The sequence below is a fragment of the Phocoena phocoena genome, chromosome 11 (genome assembly GCF_963924675.1).
Source record: "Phocoena phocoena chromosome 11, mPhoPho1.1, whole genome shotgun sequence".
Lineage (NCBI taxonomy): Eukaryota > Metazoa > Chordata > Mammalia > Artiodactyla > Phocoenidae > Phocoena > Phocoena phocoena.
In genome coordinates this window covers 38,788,650-38,806,687 of record NC_089229.1, presented here as the reverse complement: position 1 = coordinate 38,806,687, position 18,038 = coordinate 38,788,650, and the positions used below count along the sequence as shown (strand labels likewise).

At 36.5% G+C, this 18,038-nt stretch overlaps 1 protein-coding gene and 1 pseudogene across 3 annotated transcripts in view; one reads left to right on the top strand and one right to left on the bottom strand.

The window, feature by feature from the left end:
• PPP1R12A (protein phosphatase 1 regulatory subunit 12A) overlaps nt 1–18,038 on the bottom strand; it is a 150,112-nt gene that overhangs the window by 125,199 nt on the left and 6,875 nt on the right. The gene's annotated exons all lie outside the window — the stretch shown is intronic.
• Nucleotides 9,330–9,797, top strand: LOC136130661 (protein S100-A11 pseudogene; annotated as a pseudogene).

Below are 18,038 nucleotides of genomic sequence, written 5' to 3'. Positions count from 1 at the left end.
TTTCTTTAAAAATTGGAAGACTGCTATACTCTATGGTGTATTGGTTAATAAGGGTTCATAGCATTTTAAAGGGAGTGATCTCCACTATTAGCCTCAGGAGCAATCAGACTACTTGCTACAGTAAATATCTGAAAGAATAGAAGGCTTCTTCATATAAATGGGTCTCTGGGACTGGAAATGTTTAGTTAGGATACTAACTCATAATTCATTTCTCCTATATAAAGCTTTCTTTAAACAATGTTAAATTTTACAGTGTCTTGCAGAGTAAAGAGTAGAATCTTTCCTAAAATTTACTTCAATTTAAAACAGGATGATGATCCAAAGCACTGTATTTAACTATTCCAAATCTTCAAAGAGCATAATGCTTGTGGTACTGTAAGTATCAATGATAACTGCCATACCTAAACTAGGGTCTAGTTTTACTTTTATTCCAAAATAGGAAGACAACAGTTAATAACAGAAAACAACAGATGCCTTTGAATTTTCTAATGAAACTAGTAACGGCTTTTCTTGTAGTCTTTTTTTGTTTTTTACCTCCCTGTCATCCACAGTTCTGTAAAACGCAGAAGTTCTAAACTTGGAATCAGATTATCCAGTGAAAACAAACAAGCTTTTAGTAATGGAAAAAATGACTTAATAGAAGAGCAGAAGCTAGCAGAAAAGCAGGTATATGATCCCATTCATGTAAATTGAAAATGAGACAAAAGCATTTAATGAGGCTTTTTACATGATGTCTTGACAAAAGGAACATCTTAAAGAACTTAACAGAATCATAAAATACTAATATAAACCAGTGACCTGTTAGTTCTGTGTTACGCTTTAGTCATTATATGTTCAGTTACTATACTTCAGGTAAAGTTATTTAGAACCAAGGACTGATAATTCAAAAATTAACTATACCACTTATCAGTCAGGGTCCTACAATTCTTGTCTAATAGCACCTACAATCATAAACAGCAAGCTCTGGGACAGTAGAGAATATTAGCTGGCAAAAGCAAACCTTGGTGTTCCCTGGCTGTATAAAGGAAGCTTCTTGACATACCCCACTGGTACACTTTAGATAACTGATCTACCAGATCTGCTCTAGCCTATCTACTGAACTATAATTAGCTCCAGGGATTCTTTAGGATACCAAGAGAGGTAGAATCTGGTGATTCAAGTAGCCCAGAGGCACTATAACACAGTGTTTATGAGAATAATGTTGAGTCAAACTACCCAGATCCAACTCCCAGTTCTGCAATGTATAAGCTTTGTTTTGACTTTGGAGTCACAACTGCATCTCATTTTCTTCATTGGTATAAAAGAAAAATAAGATTAAAAATATTTACCTCATATGATTGTTGTGAGACAATACAACTGCCTAAAACAGTGTTTATTATATAGTTAAACATTATTATTTACGTTTACTATTTATTATTCCCATGAGATCAGTCCCTCTGAAGATGGAGAGATGTGAATTCCCACACTTTTTAAAAGAACCTGTTACAAACTAAAAGTTCTATGCCCTAACCATAGCCTCTGTTTAATGTCATATCATTTTCACAATAAAAAGGGGAGGAATCATTTTGTAAACTGACAACGAATCATATTTATCATTTGGGTGGGACTAAAGGGGAGAGGAGCTTACTGGGTGAGAAAAGGGCCTATGTGAGTTAGTCTAAAAGACCCAACTCAAATAGAACTGGATGGAATAACCATGACAACAATTAAAATGAACCTTCAAGGTATATTTCAAAATATAATATCCATTAATTACTTTGTCCTAAAAAATTTTTTTCTGATCTTTCTAAGAGCTACACAAAATTAAAATACTTTAAATCTTGTTTACTCCACTATGAACTCCACTCCTAAAAAAAGAGAGTTAATGCATTAGAACATATGAGAGTTAATGCATTAGAACATATGAATAAAAAAACAACCCTCCAATTTTGAGGGTTAGTCATTGTACAAAGCTGAATACTACCAGTTCAAATTATTTAAAAATTTCTCAATTTAGTATTCAGTATATGCAACTCTATTACAACAGAAAATGTAGCTAGTGTCTAAGAAAGTTAATATTACTGACTTGGAAAGCAGAAAAAAATGTATCAATTCCTAACTTCTTACAATGTCTAATAAAACTCACTTTGTAACATTAGCAAAGAATTCTAAAGATAAAAATGATAAAATACGGATCCAAAACCCAACTCTTTCTTGGTAAATAGGAAACCTACAGTATCAAATAAAATCAAAGGGAGACTGGAAGGAATATTTTCATCTCTGAGCTGAACTACTGAAATGGCTTCGAAGCTGCTATTTTCCATAACTATCAAATAAATTTCCTCCAATAGACCTTAATTCATTCACTCCAGTGTTATATTCTTTTTTTTTTTTTTGCAGTGTGCAGGCCTCTCACTGTTGTGGCCTCTCTGGTTGCGGAGCACAGGCTCCGGACGCGCAGGCTCAGCAGCCATGGCTCACGGGCCCAGCCGCTCCGCGGCATGTGGGATCTTCCCGGACCGGGACACGAACCCGTGTCCCCTGCATTGGCAGGCAGACTCTCAGCCACTGCGCCACCAGGGAAGCCCCCAGTGTTATATTCTTTACCAATTTATACACCAAGTCTATACTTCTGGGCTTGCCACCACGCATCCTCCCAATCTTCCTTCACAGGCTATACTCCATTTCCTAAAACTAAACCTCCTTCAGGCCCATAAACCCTGATTGCATTTCCATCACCTGGGTTCAGCTCCTTCCTCACTCGCCTCCTTCAGCACATTTTGAAGACTGTGAAAAATTCTACCTTACCTTCGTTTTAAGAATCATCTCAAACATACAAACCACAGAATTCTTACACCCTCTCCCACCTAGAATACCTTTTAACATCTTGTAAAATACCAGTGTTCAACTGAAGAGCCATCTGAGGAAAGATCTGTTGTCTGAACTACTGCAATAGCCTCTGGAATTGGCCTCCTGGTAGAACTCCCTCTTCCCTCCTCCCCCACACCTCAATCTTTTCTATAGGCAGCAGTTGTCTCTTAAAAATGCAAATCTCATTATATTAAGGCAATTAAATATCTCCAATGCATTTCCAGAGCTCTCAGTATGAAATGGATTTAATAGGACTTACTGGGTCCTACTAGATCTGACCTCGACCTACCTCTCTATACCTCTTGTGGTACCATTCTTCTCATCAGTGTGCTCTGGTCACACTTCCACTGGGTTCTTCCTTGGGCCTTGCTCCCTCCCTCCTTCCTATGAAGGGCTTTTATATGTTGTTTCCTTTGTCCAGAACCTATTCCTCAAGATTCTACCCCTCCACTCTCTACCAACTTTACCAAGTCATACCAATTCATCCTTCAGCTTTCAGTTCAACCATCACTTCCACAGAGATCCCATCCAAACTCTCAAAACCTTTCGTTCCCTTTATTATGTATTTTTAAATGAAATATATTTGACATATACAATATTTTATGCTTTTCCTTCAAAAGACTCAACACTGATTGATCATTCGATTAATGTGAACAAAAGTTTGTCTATATTCCTTAGCTCCTAGTACCAAGCCTGGCACATACAAAGAACTCAACAAACATTGTTAAATTCATGAAATACTCATAGTTCAATCACCAACTAATCAGTATAAGAGAATCTCTGCCCTCTACAAATGTAAATTCTAACAGTTTTATAATGAATCAGTTTAATAAGGAGCCTCAGCAGTCTCTTGTGAAATTTCAGCTTTAAAAGATGTAGTAATCCAGAGACTTCCCTGGTGGCACAGTGGTTAAGAATCCACCTGCCAATGCAGGGGACACGAGTTCAATCCCTTGTCTGGGAAGATCCCACATGCTGCAGAGCAACTAAGCCCATGTGTCACAACTACTGAGCCTGTGCTCTAGAGCCTACGTGCCACAACTACTGAAGCCTGCACGCCTAGAGCCCATGTTCCACAACAAGAAAAGCCATCACAATGAGAAGCCCATGCACCACAACCAAGAGTAGCCCCTGCTCGCCACAACTAGAGAAAGCCCAGGTGCAGCAACGAAGACCCAAGGCAGCCAAATATTTTTTTAAAATTTTTAATTAAAAAAATTTATTAAAAAAGATGTAGTAATCCAGAGTAAATGTTTCCATTAGTATTATACATGTCTAACCTAGCAAAAGAGATAACTTTTAAAAATATTTGAATTCATTTGAAATCTCACATACTTCTTATACCAGCAGTGTATAAGAATTCTTGTTTCTCCACATCCTTCTCAGCAGTTAGTATTATCAGTCTTTTAAATTTTAGCCATTCTGGTGGATATGTACTAACACCTTACTGTGACCTTAACTTGCATTTCTCTGATGAACGATACTGAATAAGTTTTTGTCATTTAATATCATTTGAATATTAATGGTGAACATTTATCACCATTTGAATATTTCCTTTTGTGATGTGCCTGATTGTGGATTTTTTCTTACTCATTTGTAGTTTAATACATACATACACACACATACAGACCCCTGAATGTAAGCCCTATGTCAGCTGTATGTGAGACAAATATCTTCCCATTTTGAAGCTTACTTCTCTTAATGCTATCTTTTGAGGGACAGAAATTCTTCATTTTAATGCACTCCAATTAATCAGTCTTTTCTTTTATGGTTAATAATATTTGTGTCCTGTTTAAACATATTTTCCCTACCTGAAGTTTATAAAGATATCTTCATATGTTACCTTCTTCAATATCTATTATTATATATTTCACATTTAGATCTACAATCCATCTCAAATTGATCTTTGTGTATGGTGCAAAGTATAGGGTGTCAACTCTTTTTCCATATGGATAGGTTGACTGAGTTCCATTTATTTTCCATCAGAGTAAATAAGTCCTCTCACCTTTCTGTTCTTTTTTTTAATTTTTATTTTATATCAGAGTAGGGTTGATTAACAATGTTCGTTAGTTTCAGGTGTACAGCAAAGAGATTCAGTTATATATATACATGTATCTATTCTTTTTCAAATTCTTTTCCCATTTAGGTTTTTATACAGTATTGAGCAGAGTTCCCTGTGCTGTACAGTAGGGTCCTTGTCGATGACCTATTTTAAATATAGCAGTGTGTACATGTCAATCCCAAACTCCCAATCTGTCCCTCCCCTCTCACCTTTTTGTTCTTAAAGATTAACCTGGCTATATCTGGCCTTTTTCATTTATATATCAGATTGTCATTTTTCACACACACACACACACACACACACACACACACACACACACACAACTAGGATTCTGGTTCAGCTTGTGTTGAATCTGTGATTGGTTTGGAATTAACTTCTTTACAACAGAAAATCTTCCAAACCATGAGCATGGTATTGTGTATATCCCTTCACTTATTTAGCTCAGAGGTTCTCTGAAACCCTTACAGGAAGTCTGGCAAGGTTAATACTCTCATTCTCTCACAAGTGTATGGTGGAATTTTTCAGAAGCTAAATATGTGAAATCACAACAGACTATGTGCAGAAATAGTTACGAGAATCCATTTATCTTCTATTAAGCAAGACATTAAAATCTGCAGGGGCTTCCCTGGTGGCGCAGTGGTTGAGAGTCCACCTGCCGATGCAGGGGACACGGGTTCGTGCTCCGGTCTGGGAGGATCCTACATGCCGCGGAGCGGCTGGGCCCGTGAGCCATGGCCGCTGAGCTGCGTGTCTGGAGCCTGTGCTCCGCACTGGGAGAGGCCGCAATGGTGAGAGGCCCGCGTACCGCAAAAAAAAAAAAAAAATCTTCAAAATGTAAAACAATGCCCTTCTTAAATTTTTTGACTTGAAAAATGCTTATCTTTCATAAACATGTTATTTAGCTTCCCTGGTGGCGCAGAGGTTGAGAGTCCACCTGCTGATGCAGGGGACATGGGTTCGTGCCCCGGTCCGGGAAGATCCCACATGCCGCGGAGCGGCTGGGCCCATGAGCCATGGCCTCTGAGCCTGCGCGTCTGGAGCCTGTGCTCCGCAACGGGAAAGGCCACAAAAGTGAGAGGCCAGCGTATCACAAAAAAAAAAACAAAAAACAAAAAACAAAACCAACGAACATGTTATTTACATTGGCATATGAGTTATTATTTTTAAATAAATAAAATTTTTGCGCTTTACTTTCGAATTTGTTAAATACTGGAAGACAGCCAACATAAACAAAAAAGGTCTTTGGGTTCTTCACTATTTTTTTACATTAAAATAATAATAGACAAAAAATAATAAACAAAATTTTTAATATTATTTTATTAAGTTAATTACAGATTCACAGGTAGTTGTAAGAAATAATAGAGATATTCCTTTGCAGTTTCTCTTAACGGTAAAATTTTGTGAAAACTGTGTACAGTAATATTATATCCATGACATTGACATTGATATATAATCCATCTATCTTATTCAGATTTCCCCAGTTTTACTTGCCCTGTTGGTGCAGTCTGTTCTCAAGTTTTAAGAGTATAAAGAGGGCCTTGAAACAGAAAGGTTTGAGAACGGCTGATTTAAGATTTAACGTTTATTTATGCTTTTTCATTTTTATAGATTGTGCATTTATACAATCGATATTTGCTTCTTTATGAACTCACTTATTTTTTTTTTTTTTTTTTTTTTTTGCGTTACGCGGGCCTCTCAATGTTGTGGCCTCTTCCGTTGCGGAGCACAGGCTCCGGACGCGCAGGCTCAGCGGCCATGGCTCACGGGCCTAGCCGCTCCGCGGCATGTGGGATCCTCCCGGACCGGGGCACGAACCCGCGTCCCCTGCATCGGCAGGCGGACTCTCAACCACTGCGCCACCAGGGAAGCCCTGAACTCACTTATTAATTCCAGCTTTGTCTTCCTCATTTCCTCATAATACATTATTTAGAATGACAGAGTAGGTATGTTTGCTCAGAGGCACCCAACCCCACCAGCTACTGTTTATGACCTCAGATGATATATGAATAACCTAAGGTGGATCAATTGGTCCCTTTCCTGGGAATCTGGAATTAGAACTGAGAAGGAGATCAATCTCTCTGGATATCTAGACCAGATACAAATTCTGAAATTGTTGGTGCCCTTTTATTTTGCCTGCAGAACTGGGAAAACAAGAAGTCTAGTTTGCTGTAAAAAAGAATTAAGTGGATTTGGTGGAAACAATGATGAGAAACTTAGAAGACTTCCCGGGTTGCATATACTTCCTGGCTCTAATTCATTCCAGAAGCCCAGATTCTGTAAGACATCTCTATAATCTTACAGTGAATTACTTTATTTAGGCTAGTTCCAATGGGCTTTTCTTACTTAAAACAAAGAATCCTAACTAACATGTGCAAGAGGTCCTTCTACCACTTTACTACTAGTGGCTCTCCTAATACCACGGCTAAGTATGTGGCTTTGAAAACTGGCTCCTTTTTTTTTTTCGAGAGGCTCAAAAGAAAATAGTTGAGCTGATGATTTGGGGGGGTCTTAAGATATATGAAGAACTGCAACTGTGTGTATATAATTATGTATACATTTGTTAACAAATCTAGAAAAAGGACTGGAATATAGGTTTTCCTCAGTAGAAATAATTTTATTATACAAAGCCATTCCACCAGTGAGTAATCAAAAAAAGGCTGTAACTGGTAAGATCTGCCGAAACAGTAGACAAATCTCAAACTGCAGAACTAGACACAGTTCTGCAGATGTGATCTAACAGTGTAAAGGAACGGATTTTTTTAAAAATCTAGACTAAATATTAATTTAGCTTTATAGTGAATTAGTACATTTTAAAACGATTATACTGTTGTCAGACCCTGGGCTTCCTTTTAAACTTTCAAGCAACATTTTTCTCATGTTTGTCAAAGATGGTCTCTACCAACCTATAGCCATCAATATTTTAATGCAGAATTTTACATTAATATCCATTATCTTTTCATTTTACTGTTTAAAACCTACTACTTCACACTTTTAGAGTTCTCTCTCAGCTTCTACAGTTTAATCTACTAAAATGTTGAATAAGATAGGGTCAAGAACACAAGGACCACTACACTTTAGTCCTTCCTCTGGGTTGACACTGAGTGATTAATCAGTAGACTGACATGTATACAGTGGTTCATCCAGCGGTTAATCCATCCAATCCTGCTAATATTCATGTCAGATTTTTGTCATGTTAACCGCAAAGATCTAACAAGAGCCTGTCCAAGTGCTGTACTACAAAATCAAGCTACACTAGGTTTGCAACATTTCCCTCATTTGAACTTACCAACCTTGTCAAAAAAGGAAGTAAAGATAGGTCAACACAAAACTTGTTTTCAGAAAACTCAAATGGGCATCTAGTGATCAACATTACCTCTTCTAAAACTATACGCTTAATAATGGGTATTAGAATTCTGCTGGTTACAGTAGAAGACCATTTTTAACAAATGTACATGTAAATTAAGGGCTATGCCATCAGTTATTTCCTTCTTCCTAGTCTTGCTCCATTTCACAACTCTTAAAAGCCCTCTTTTCACTGTCTTGAAAAATATTTTCACAAAATTCACATAACTCTAAGCTTCACCATTCCTGATTCTATTCTTAGAGATTTGAGGCCATTTTTTCAATTCATTCTTAAAACAGATATTCATCATTAAATTCATCATTTTCATATTCATATAAAACAAGTCAAAAGAGCTCACTGTATAAAAATTGCTCTTCTATCTTTTAAAATCCCTTTATTCCTCAAAACTATCTGCTTTTTTGGAAATTATTCTTATCTTTTCTTGGTAGTCTACTTGCCAAAAGCTTCAAAATACATCCAACTAAACCCCTAATTCATTTTCTTACTTGTAAAACTCTCCCAAGGTGTACATCATAATGACAATCAATCTTTCCTTATGAAATAAAAGGTTCAGAGAAAAGATAGGCATAATATAGAAATAAATATTTAAAACACCAGCTTCCTTGAGTGGACAAAGACTAGCCAACTAACATTCATTATGTCAGAGTCTCTACATTTAATCCTGAATACATTACTGGAAGTAGCCATTCAGGCATTTTTCTCCAGTTCAGATTCATCTTCATCACTTCTTTCTGCTTGTTGTAAAAGATTCAAAGATGACATAATCCAGAATATCCATAACCATTAATAGTTGGGGTAATTTCCCCAGATTTTTTTCTATGCAAACAACATTTCCCCCCAAATGGAATCACATCATACATACTGTCTTGCAACTAACTTTCTGACACTTAAGTGTAATTTAACAGGGAACAATTTATGTATCATCAGTCCATTTCACACATAAAACAAACATACACATAATCTCCCCCCACTCCCCAATAAGACTGGCTTTAAATGTCAAGGGTGGGTTAAAGAGCAGAAAAAATGCCACAGTAATTTTGAAATAGGTTTAATATGTATAGTAACCAGGCTCGCCACGCCACTCCCCACTCGCAGCCCCGTGCCTCGCTCCTCTCCGACATAGCAAAAATATCCAGCCCTACAGAGACTGAACAGTGCATCGAGTCTCTAATTGCTGTTTTCCAAAAGCATGCTGGGAGGGACAGTAACAACAGCAAACTCTCCAAGGCCAAGTTCCTTATCTTAATGAATACAGAGCTGGGTGCCTTCACAAAGAACCAGAAGTACCCTGGTGTCCTTGACCGCATGATGAAGAAACTGGACCTCGACTCTGATGGGCAGCTAGATTTCCAAGAATTTCTTAATCTTACTGGCGGCCTGGCCATAGCTTGCCATGACTCCTTTATTAAGTCTACCTCTTCCCAGAAGGAAGAGGAGTCTTTGGGCCTGGCCTCCAGCCCCACTCCCTTTCCTTCAGCCTCCCAATTATCATCTACCCCTCACAGCCCACACATACCCTGAGCCTGGCGCACCCACCACCCCGTGCAGGCCACTCCGGCTGGCAGTAATAAAAGCATATTGTTTTTTAAAGCACATACTGGAGAGTCAGTAAATTTGTGCAAGGGAGGGAGATGACTGGGAGGAATATAAATTAGATTGATGGAAACAGTTACCAGAAGTTGCAAAGTAAATAGTAAAAGTGTATCTTTGGTGTATTCATAATCATGATGAATGATACCAACATAATCACCTCTAAGTTTCTCAGACTGATGGAGAGATGTCACTTACTGTTCACTCATTAAATGTCTATACACCCCTACTACGGTACTGTCATAGGCTCTGAGGATACAGTCAGCAAGACAGACAAGGTCCTGCCTTCACTGAGGTTACCTTCTAGTGGGGGGAAAAACAACAAAAGAATAAACAAACAAATAAACAAAGAACTATGAGAGTACAAAAATATATATAATAACCATTTCCTATTTCACTTAAGCTAAAACAAACCCAATGATGCTTGCTCAAGGTCAAAATAACCCACACAACCTTTTTATAGAACTGCTACTTTTCTTATTACCTGTGCAACTTTAAAAAAACATTAAAATATGCAAAAAAAGTCACAAATACTCAAAGCAACTCTAGTAATATTTTGAGCAAAAAAGAAAAATATATCAATGTATAAGTTTTTTAGTTAAAGCTAATATTTTACCTTTATTTTCCCTGAAAACACAGCTTACTAAATTTAGACACCGAAAAAAGTCAGAGGATTTTTTTTTTTTTTTGGTTGCACTGTGCGGCTTGCAGGAGCTTAGTTCCCCGACCACAGATCAAACCCGTGCCCACCGCAATGGAAGCCCAGAGTCCTAATCACTGGACCACCAAGGAATTGCCAGAGACTGTTTAATGAATTCTTTTTTTTTTTTAACCCGGGCCTCTCACTGTTGTGGCCTCTCCTGTTGCGGAGCACAGGCTCCAGATGCGCAGGCTCAGTGGCCATGGCTCATGGGTCTAGCTGCTCTGCAGCATGTGGGATCTTCCCGGACCGGGGCACGAACCCGTGTCCCCTGCATCGGCATGCGGACTCTCAACCACTGCACCACCAGGGAAGCCCTGAATGAATTCTTTAACTGTACAATTCTTAGCAAAATCCAACATGCTCTGAGAAATGTACTCTCACCTCTCGTTTTAAGCTATGATCTTATTTTCACAGAGCATTATTTCAGGCAATGAAAGACTTTTAGATTGTTACAGGTACCACTCCTTTATTGCTCTCCAACAGTTCTGCGCTCTACCTCTCCACATCCCCATATCCCTAAAAAGACACACTCTGCCCTCCTCCACAATATCATAAAAATAAATCTGATCTTACTTAAAAGTTCTTAATTAATTCTTCTGAAGTGAAAGGCAAAGAAAATCAAACACAAAACTTTGCATGTATTTTTGGACAGTTCACCAAAGCCCTAAAAACTCTAATCATGAATCCTTATCCAGTGGTTTTCCTGTAGCCTCGTAAATTCTTTTCTATTTGGTATTCAAATAGATCTAAGAAAACAGGCTAACTCCAAGACAAAACACCCTCCAAACAAGATTTTTATATATTATTTATAAGTAGGCCACCTCTCCTCAATATCCTATATGTCCTTTAGCATACTTCACAGTTGATTGTAATTTCTTGCTTACTGCCTGTCTCCCCCAATAGCATTCAAATATACTCTGCTCCTGACCTATACAGTAAGCACAAAGTATTTACTGAATGAACACATCCTGTGAAAAGCACTCCATTCACCTAGTCATCCAAACCGGAAACCAAGCGCACCCACATCTTTGCCTCTATTCCCTCACTTCAAACCCCTTCCAATTCCTACCAATTCTATTTCTTAAATATGTCCTGAGTTCATCTACTATTTACCAACTTCACCTCCACTAAGCTAGTTCATCTCTCTTAGACTCCTCAAGTTCCTGAACTAGCCTCCCTGCCTCCAGTCTTGTCCTCTTTTCAGTTGCATTCTCCACGCTGCAGCCAAAGTGATTTTTCTTAAAGAGAAAATTTGTCTCATTTAACCTGATTAAAATCCTTCAACACTTCTATACACCTCCAGCTCTTTGCACATACTGTTCCCTCTCTCTGAAATAGTTTCCAATACCCTTCCCTCCCTTACAACTTTGGCTAACTTTTACTCATCACGCAGCAGCTTAAATAATAACTTTCTCCAGGAAGCCTTCCCCTTCCCCAAATCAAGGTGAGATGTGCCTTCATCAACTTCCACACCACTTTGTACTATAACCATTACATATCATTACACATAACTGACATAAATGTATAATTTCCTTATGTTTATCTATATACCCTAATACACTGCAAGCTGTGTTAGGGCAGGGACAATGACTGGCTGTCTTCTTTGTCATCATAACTACAGAGATGAATACCAAGCCTCTGCCAGTGCCTCAATTTTTTGTGGTGAACACTGATAAATACCTAATTTCATTCTTTAAAAATACAACAGCCTATTGTAAATTAATTCACACATTACATAATAACCCATTCCAAGTATATAATTAAAAGGTTTTGGTATATCCAGAGTTGTGCAACCATCACCACAATTAATTTTATAACATTTTTATCAACCTAAAAAGAAATGCTATACCAGTTAGCAGTCAATCCCCATTTCCCCTCAATACCTCCAGCCCTTGGCAACCATCAATCTATCTTCTGTCTCTATAGACTTACCTACTCTGAACATTTCATATAAATGGAATCCTACAATATGTGGTCTTTTGTGACTGGTGTCTTTCACGTAGCATAACGTATTTAAGATTCATCTATGTTGCACCAAGTATCAGTACTTAGTTTCTTTTTATTGCCAAATAACATTCCACTGATTTCAGTAACAAAACATACCACATTTTATTTATTCATCAGCACATTTTGTGTTGTTCCCACTTTCTGGCTATTTTGATAATGATGCTATAAACATTAACATACACGTTTTTGTGTGGGCATGTGTTTTCAGTTCTCTTGAGTATACACCTAGGAGTAGGACTGCTAGGTTATATGGCAACTCTATGTTTAACCTTTTGAGGAACTGCCAGACTGTTTTGAAAGTGGTTGAAAATGGTTGCACCACTTTACATTACAACCAGCAGTGTATGAGGGATGGAATTTCTCCATACCCTAATCAACACTTGTTATTATCTGTTGTTTTTATTATAGCCATTCCATTAGGTGTGAAGTAGTACCTCATTACGGTTTTGATTTGCACTTTCCTGATGGCTAAGCAATTTTACTCTAAACTCCATGAAGGTAGCGTTGATATCTCTTTTGTTTAAAAGCATATCCCCCCCAGTACTTAATAGTGTATGACACAAAGTAGGCCTTTAATTCTGTTAAGTGAATATATAAAAAAGTAGTATGGGTTTGGGAGTATTTCTTTTTCAGGTGTGCACGATAGGAGTTATTGACTGTATGTTGGAAGCGGAAGGAGTAAACACAAGAAGACCCTGAGATTGTAGTTTAGTAAGTGGAAGACTGACGACATCAAAAATAAGATGTAGATTATACAAAAAGGAGAACAGATCATATAAAAAGAGAACAGTTGAAACTCTAAGAATGAATGATATGGAAAAGAAAAAATAGAGACACAGAGAACTTTGGAACATTCTTCTTTAAGAAAGAAACAGATCAGAAAATGAAACTGAACAGGAGCATTCAGAAGACAAACAGGAGGGAACAGAGTCATGAAAGACTCAAGACATCTCTTAAGTTCCTGTAACTTAAACATAGCTTTCTCAGGGATGTCTACCCTGACATTCTAGGTTAAGTCCTCCTAGTAAAAAATTTCATCTTACCCTAGATCTATTCTAACACCCACTAACACCTCCTCTAGATTACACACTACATGCACACAGGGACCTTATGCCAAGCATATGATAAATAATGATTTATATATTTGTTCATGAATGAGTTAATCACTAATTGAAACAAATAATAGCAACATTTACCTGCAAATACAAATACTGTTTAATATTTCAAACAACTTACAAATTTTCTTAACACACAGAGTAAAACAGATTTTTTTATGGGTGCCTCAGAGAAGGGAGATGACTTCATCACATTATGAATGTAACATGCGTGTCAGCCGGAGTACTTTCAAGGTTAGTCTTCTATATTAAATATACTAGAGACTTTACTGAAAATATCTTTTGCATAACAAGCATTAAAACAGCATGTTATCATGTTATCTTGGGCAAAACATATAAAATTGCAGGTGAAATCTCTAAGATAAACAATCTGAACGATACAATATCATGAGTAAGCAAAGATATACATAGTGTAATATCCACCAATCATGAGAAATTGAAAATATACTAAATATTCATCATCAGACAACTGGGAAAATAAATTTTAGGATGTACACACGTACTCACACATGTACACACAAACTCACACAGTGGACCCAATATTCATTAACACGGTAATATTTCTAAAAATGTGTAATTTAGAAAGTAGGTTATAAACCAGAAAATTAAATATAAACTCACTTTTAGAAAATTATATATTGGATAGAGATGGATAAAGAGAGTCTATTAAAGTTTTAAATGGAGCTAGCTAGCTCCATGCCTGAAAATCTGAATAGCATTTATTTTCTTTTTTTATATTTTTCTATCATGCTTTAATTACTTAAATAATTATTCTTCTTCAATTTCTGTTTGGGATAAAATACATATAGAACAATAAACAAACTTGAAAGTAAGCCATGTTTAAAATTAAAAAGGAGATGGTAAAGACAAAAAGCAAGAGTAGAAGGCACTGAAGGCCTAATAATTACTTGAGGCATTTTCATGTATACCACATTGAGAAAATCAGAAATTTAAAGGCATTTTAGTGTTTTTTTTAAAGATGGCTAAAAGTTAAATAGCAATAGACATTTTAAAAGGGATAAAACTTGAATATTAGGCAAAATTTTTATGCAGATCATTCCATGTACTTGGAAAGGATATAAACTGTTGAACATGTCATCTGTTCTAATCTTTTAATAAAAACTGTACAAATTAACTTATCTTTGAGAAAAACAACAGCTCTTAATGAAATACGGTGTCATGATCTGGCAACAGCAGCATCAAAATCTTTTGTGGAAAACACAAAAAAAGACCATGGTTCAATTCACAAGCTATATAAGCTATTGACTTGTTTCACGCAAAATTCAGAACACAAAGAGTGCACTAAGTTAATCATAAAGAAATTCTGAAGCATACTCTCAAGTCCAAGCAAGGTAAAAAGAGTTGACTAAAATCCAAGATGGACTCTTTATAATCATGTTCCAATTAAGAAAAAGCTTTTTAGAAAATATCATTTAGTCACTGATAGTATTTATTAACCATGATTACCCAGCATCTACTATTTTCATCCGACATGTCTCCAGTGACTATCATTTTCAAAATTTACAAACTTTCCTGAAAGAAAAAAAACAGTAGCACAAACTCAACTCAACACAGAGGATATTCAAAAGAATCTGCTGGAACTGAAGCTCCGATAGAAAAGTTCCAGAAATGTTCCAAGCAAAAGTACAAATATTGGATTAATATTTAGAACCATCTAAAATATAATTTTGAAGGCTAATAAAATGTATACACTTTAGTTTGTTTACTACAAAGTAAAGGTAATTGATGTGTGTGTGTGTGTTTTAACAGTTAATCCAGGAAAATATACTTTCCCGTGTGGTTAACTTCTAAACGGTATCAAGTCACAAAATTTCTCCAAGTATTCAAGAAAATGGTACAAACTTTCTACAACCTTATGATTTTTTTCGTTAGGAAGCATGTTAAATATGTAAAACATGCATTTTCAGTTCATATGAGTTAATAATCAAATTAAAGCAACGCTTTTTAGTCACTGAAGCTCTCCCTGCAGAATATCTCACTCAGTGCACATAACGCATTTAAATAGATTACTGAAAAGGTGACAGCTGAGGAATGCCTTCATTTCTTTCCATGGTTTCTATTGAATGTCATTTCAGAAATGCCTATATAACACATGACAATGTGGAATGTCTCCACCCATGAAAGAGCATTCAAGTCAAGCAAGCACATTTAGGGCAGTAACACAGAGCTCAACTTTGTCTTTTTATGGTTAGCCAGCATAACAATGAAAAGCTAAACAACCAAAATACTAACAAGGTCAGAAAAATAGTGACATACAGGGATCCATAGTGAAAGTGTTATTTAGGAAAAAAATATGATTAAGATCATTAGAAAATATGAGTTAGCTTCTAATGACATATGCTAGGGATTCCTCTTCTAAGCCAATACTGGATGTTGTTTAAAGAAATTCATTTTTAAAGTATGTTACATAAACTGAGCAAAATTCTACTTGTATTGGTAATCAGGAACACATTCCATTTCAAAAAAAAATCTAAGATCCTGCTAAATTTTCACTGTAATAATGGTTACCTTTACATTATAATTATTATAAAGTAAGTTATTGGTATATACTTTTTAATTAGAACATTTTAATGTTTGCTGGTTGTTACATTTACCCAAACTGTCATCATTTTATTCTCTATGAACTCTGCTCTTCACAAGATTAGTTTACATTGTGCTCATTTTTTTAAAAAATCAACAAACATCTACTGTGCACCTGCTAAAATAAAATGCAGATACCAAAGGGAATTTAAAGAAAAATGAATCAAAGTCCCCACTTGAAGGAATTCACTATTCTGTCTGGAGATAAGATATACTAACAATAGCAGGTAGTGTGTAAGTGCCAAACTTAGGGTTTAAATAGTAAGTGAAAGAATTACTGTGCACCCCCGTGGTCAAGCAAGTCCACACTTTATGCTTTGAGCTGTGTCTTAACACAAATAAGCTAGGAAATGCATTCCAGAGAAAGATTACATATGCAGAGGCTTATGGAAATATAAATATGAAACCAGTGGTTCCTCAAGAAAGCTTTCACGAATCTCTTCAGGTAAATTCTTTTCTACTTCTTACTGAGTGATCAGGGACCAGGCACTTGCATCCTGATGATATGGCCTGCCACCACCTGCACTCTCTCATATCCTACCAAATGGAGAACATAGGGAATAAAGTTTTAAAATCTGCTCACCCTTAACTACTCTACTTCATGGAAGAGCATCAAGAACATCTGTTGTCAATACAGCAATAATCTTATAGACTAATATATGAGGCTCCACTGTCCTTTATTTGGATACTATATCCTTTTCTTCTTGTTAAAGTATTCTTTCTTTTATGAAATGATGATGGTAGAAGGTTACCAAGTTGTTTGTTTTTAACGCCCTAACATGACAACATAAAAATTAGGTTCTCCTTTTTTAGTCATCATAATTAAAACAAAGAACAAAAACCAGAAACCATTTCATTGGTCCATGAAATGTACAATTCTGGGAACCAATGATTTCATAGGCAACAAGTAAATCACATTTCAGATGGTGCTCTCACTTACTACCACTAAGAAAAAAAATTCTATTGCCTTTTCTAAGGTGACTTGAAATATAATTTGGCTCAATTCTGCAAAATGATTTGAGGAATAGAATATTCTTATGACTTGGATATTCCTACTAACAAAAGGCTTCCAATTAAAATCAAACATGATAAATATTAAAAAGTTTGTTTTACTAATTCAGAATTTAAATTTAATTCAGGTAACTTTGCTAGCATTTCATGTAATGTCTCAAGTCCTAATTATAAATAATAATAATCATTGTACAGAAAGTAAATTTCAGAAGATTAAGCTAAATGGTGGTGACAAGCTGGAGCTTGCTTGCTTGCTTGCCTTCCTTCTTTCACTATCAGTGATATGAGTTTACCCATAATTTATATCTTTTCATTGAAAAAGTTAAGTCTGTGAATGTATAAAGCATTTACTGTAAATGAGTATGTAAAAATGCCTAAAGCATTAATATAACTTGTTATTAAGATAAAGAAAAATGAAGATGTTTAAAGACTAAGTAAACCCTGTCCTTAAAAAAAGAGTTCTGTTGCTGTTGTAACTTCCTTTGTAACTACCGAAAGCACCTGATCAAATATTATGCACATAATGGTCAGTCAAAAGTAATCTTGGGGGGCTTCCCTGGTGGCGCAGTGGTTGAGAGTCTGCCTGCCGATGCAGGGGACACGGGTTCGTGCCCCGGTCTGGGAGGGTCCCACATGCCGCGGAGCCTGCACATCCAGAGCCTGTGCTCCGCAACGCGAGAGGCCACAACAGTGAGAGGCCCACGTACCGCAAAAAAAAAAAAAAAAAAAAAAAAA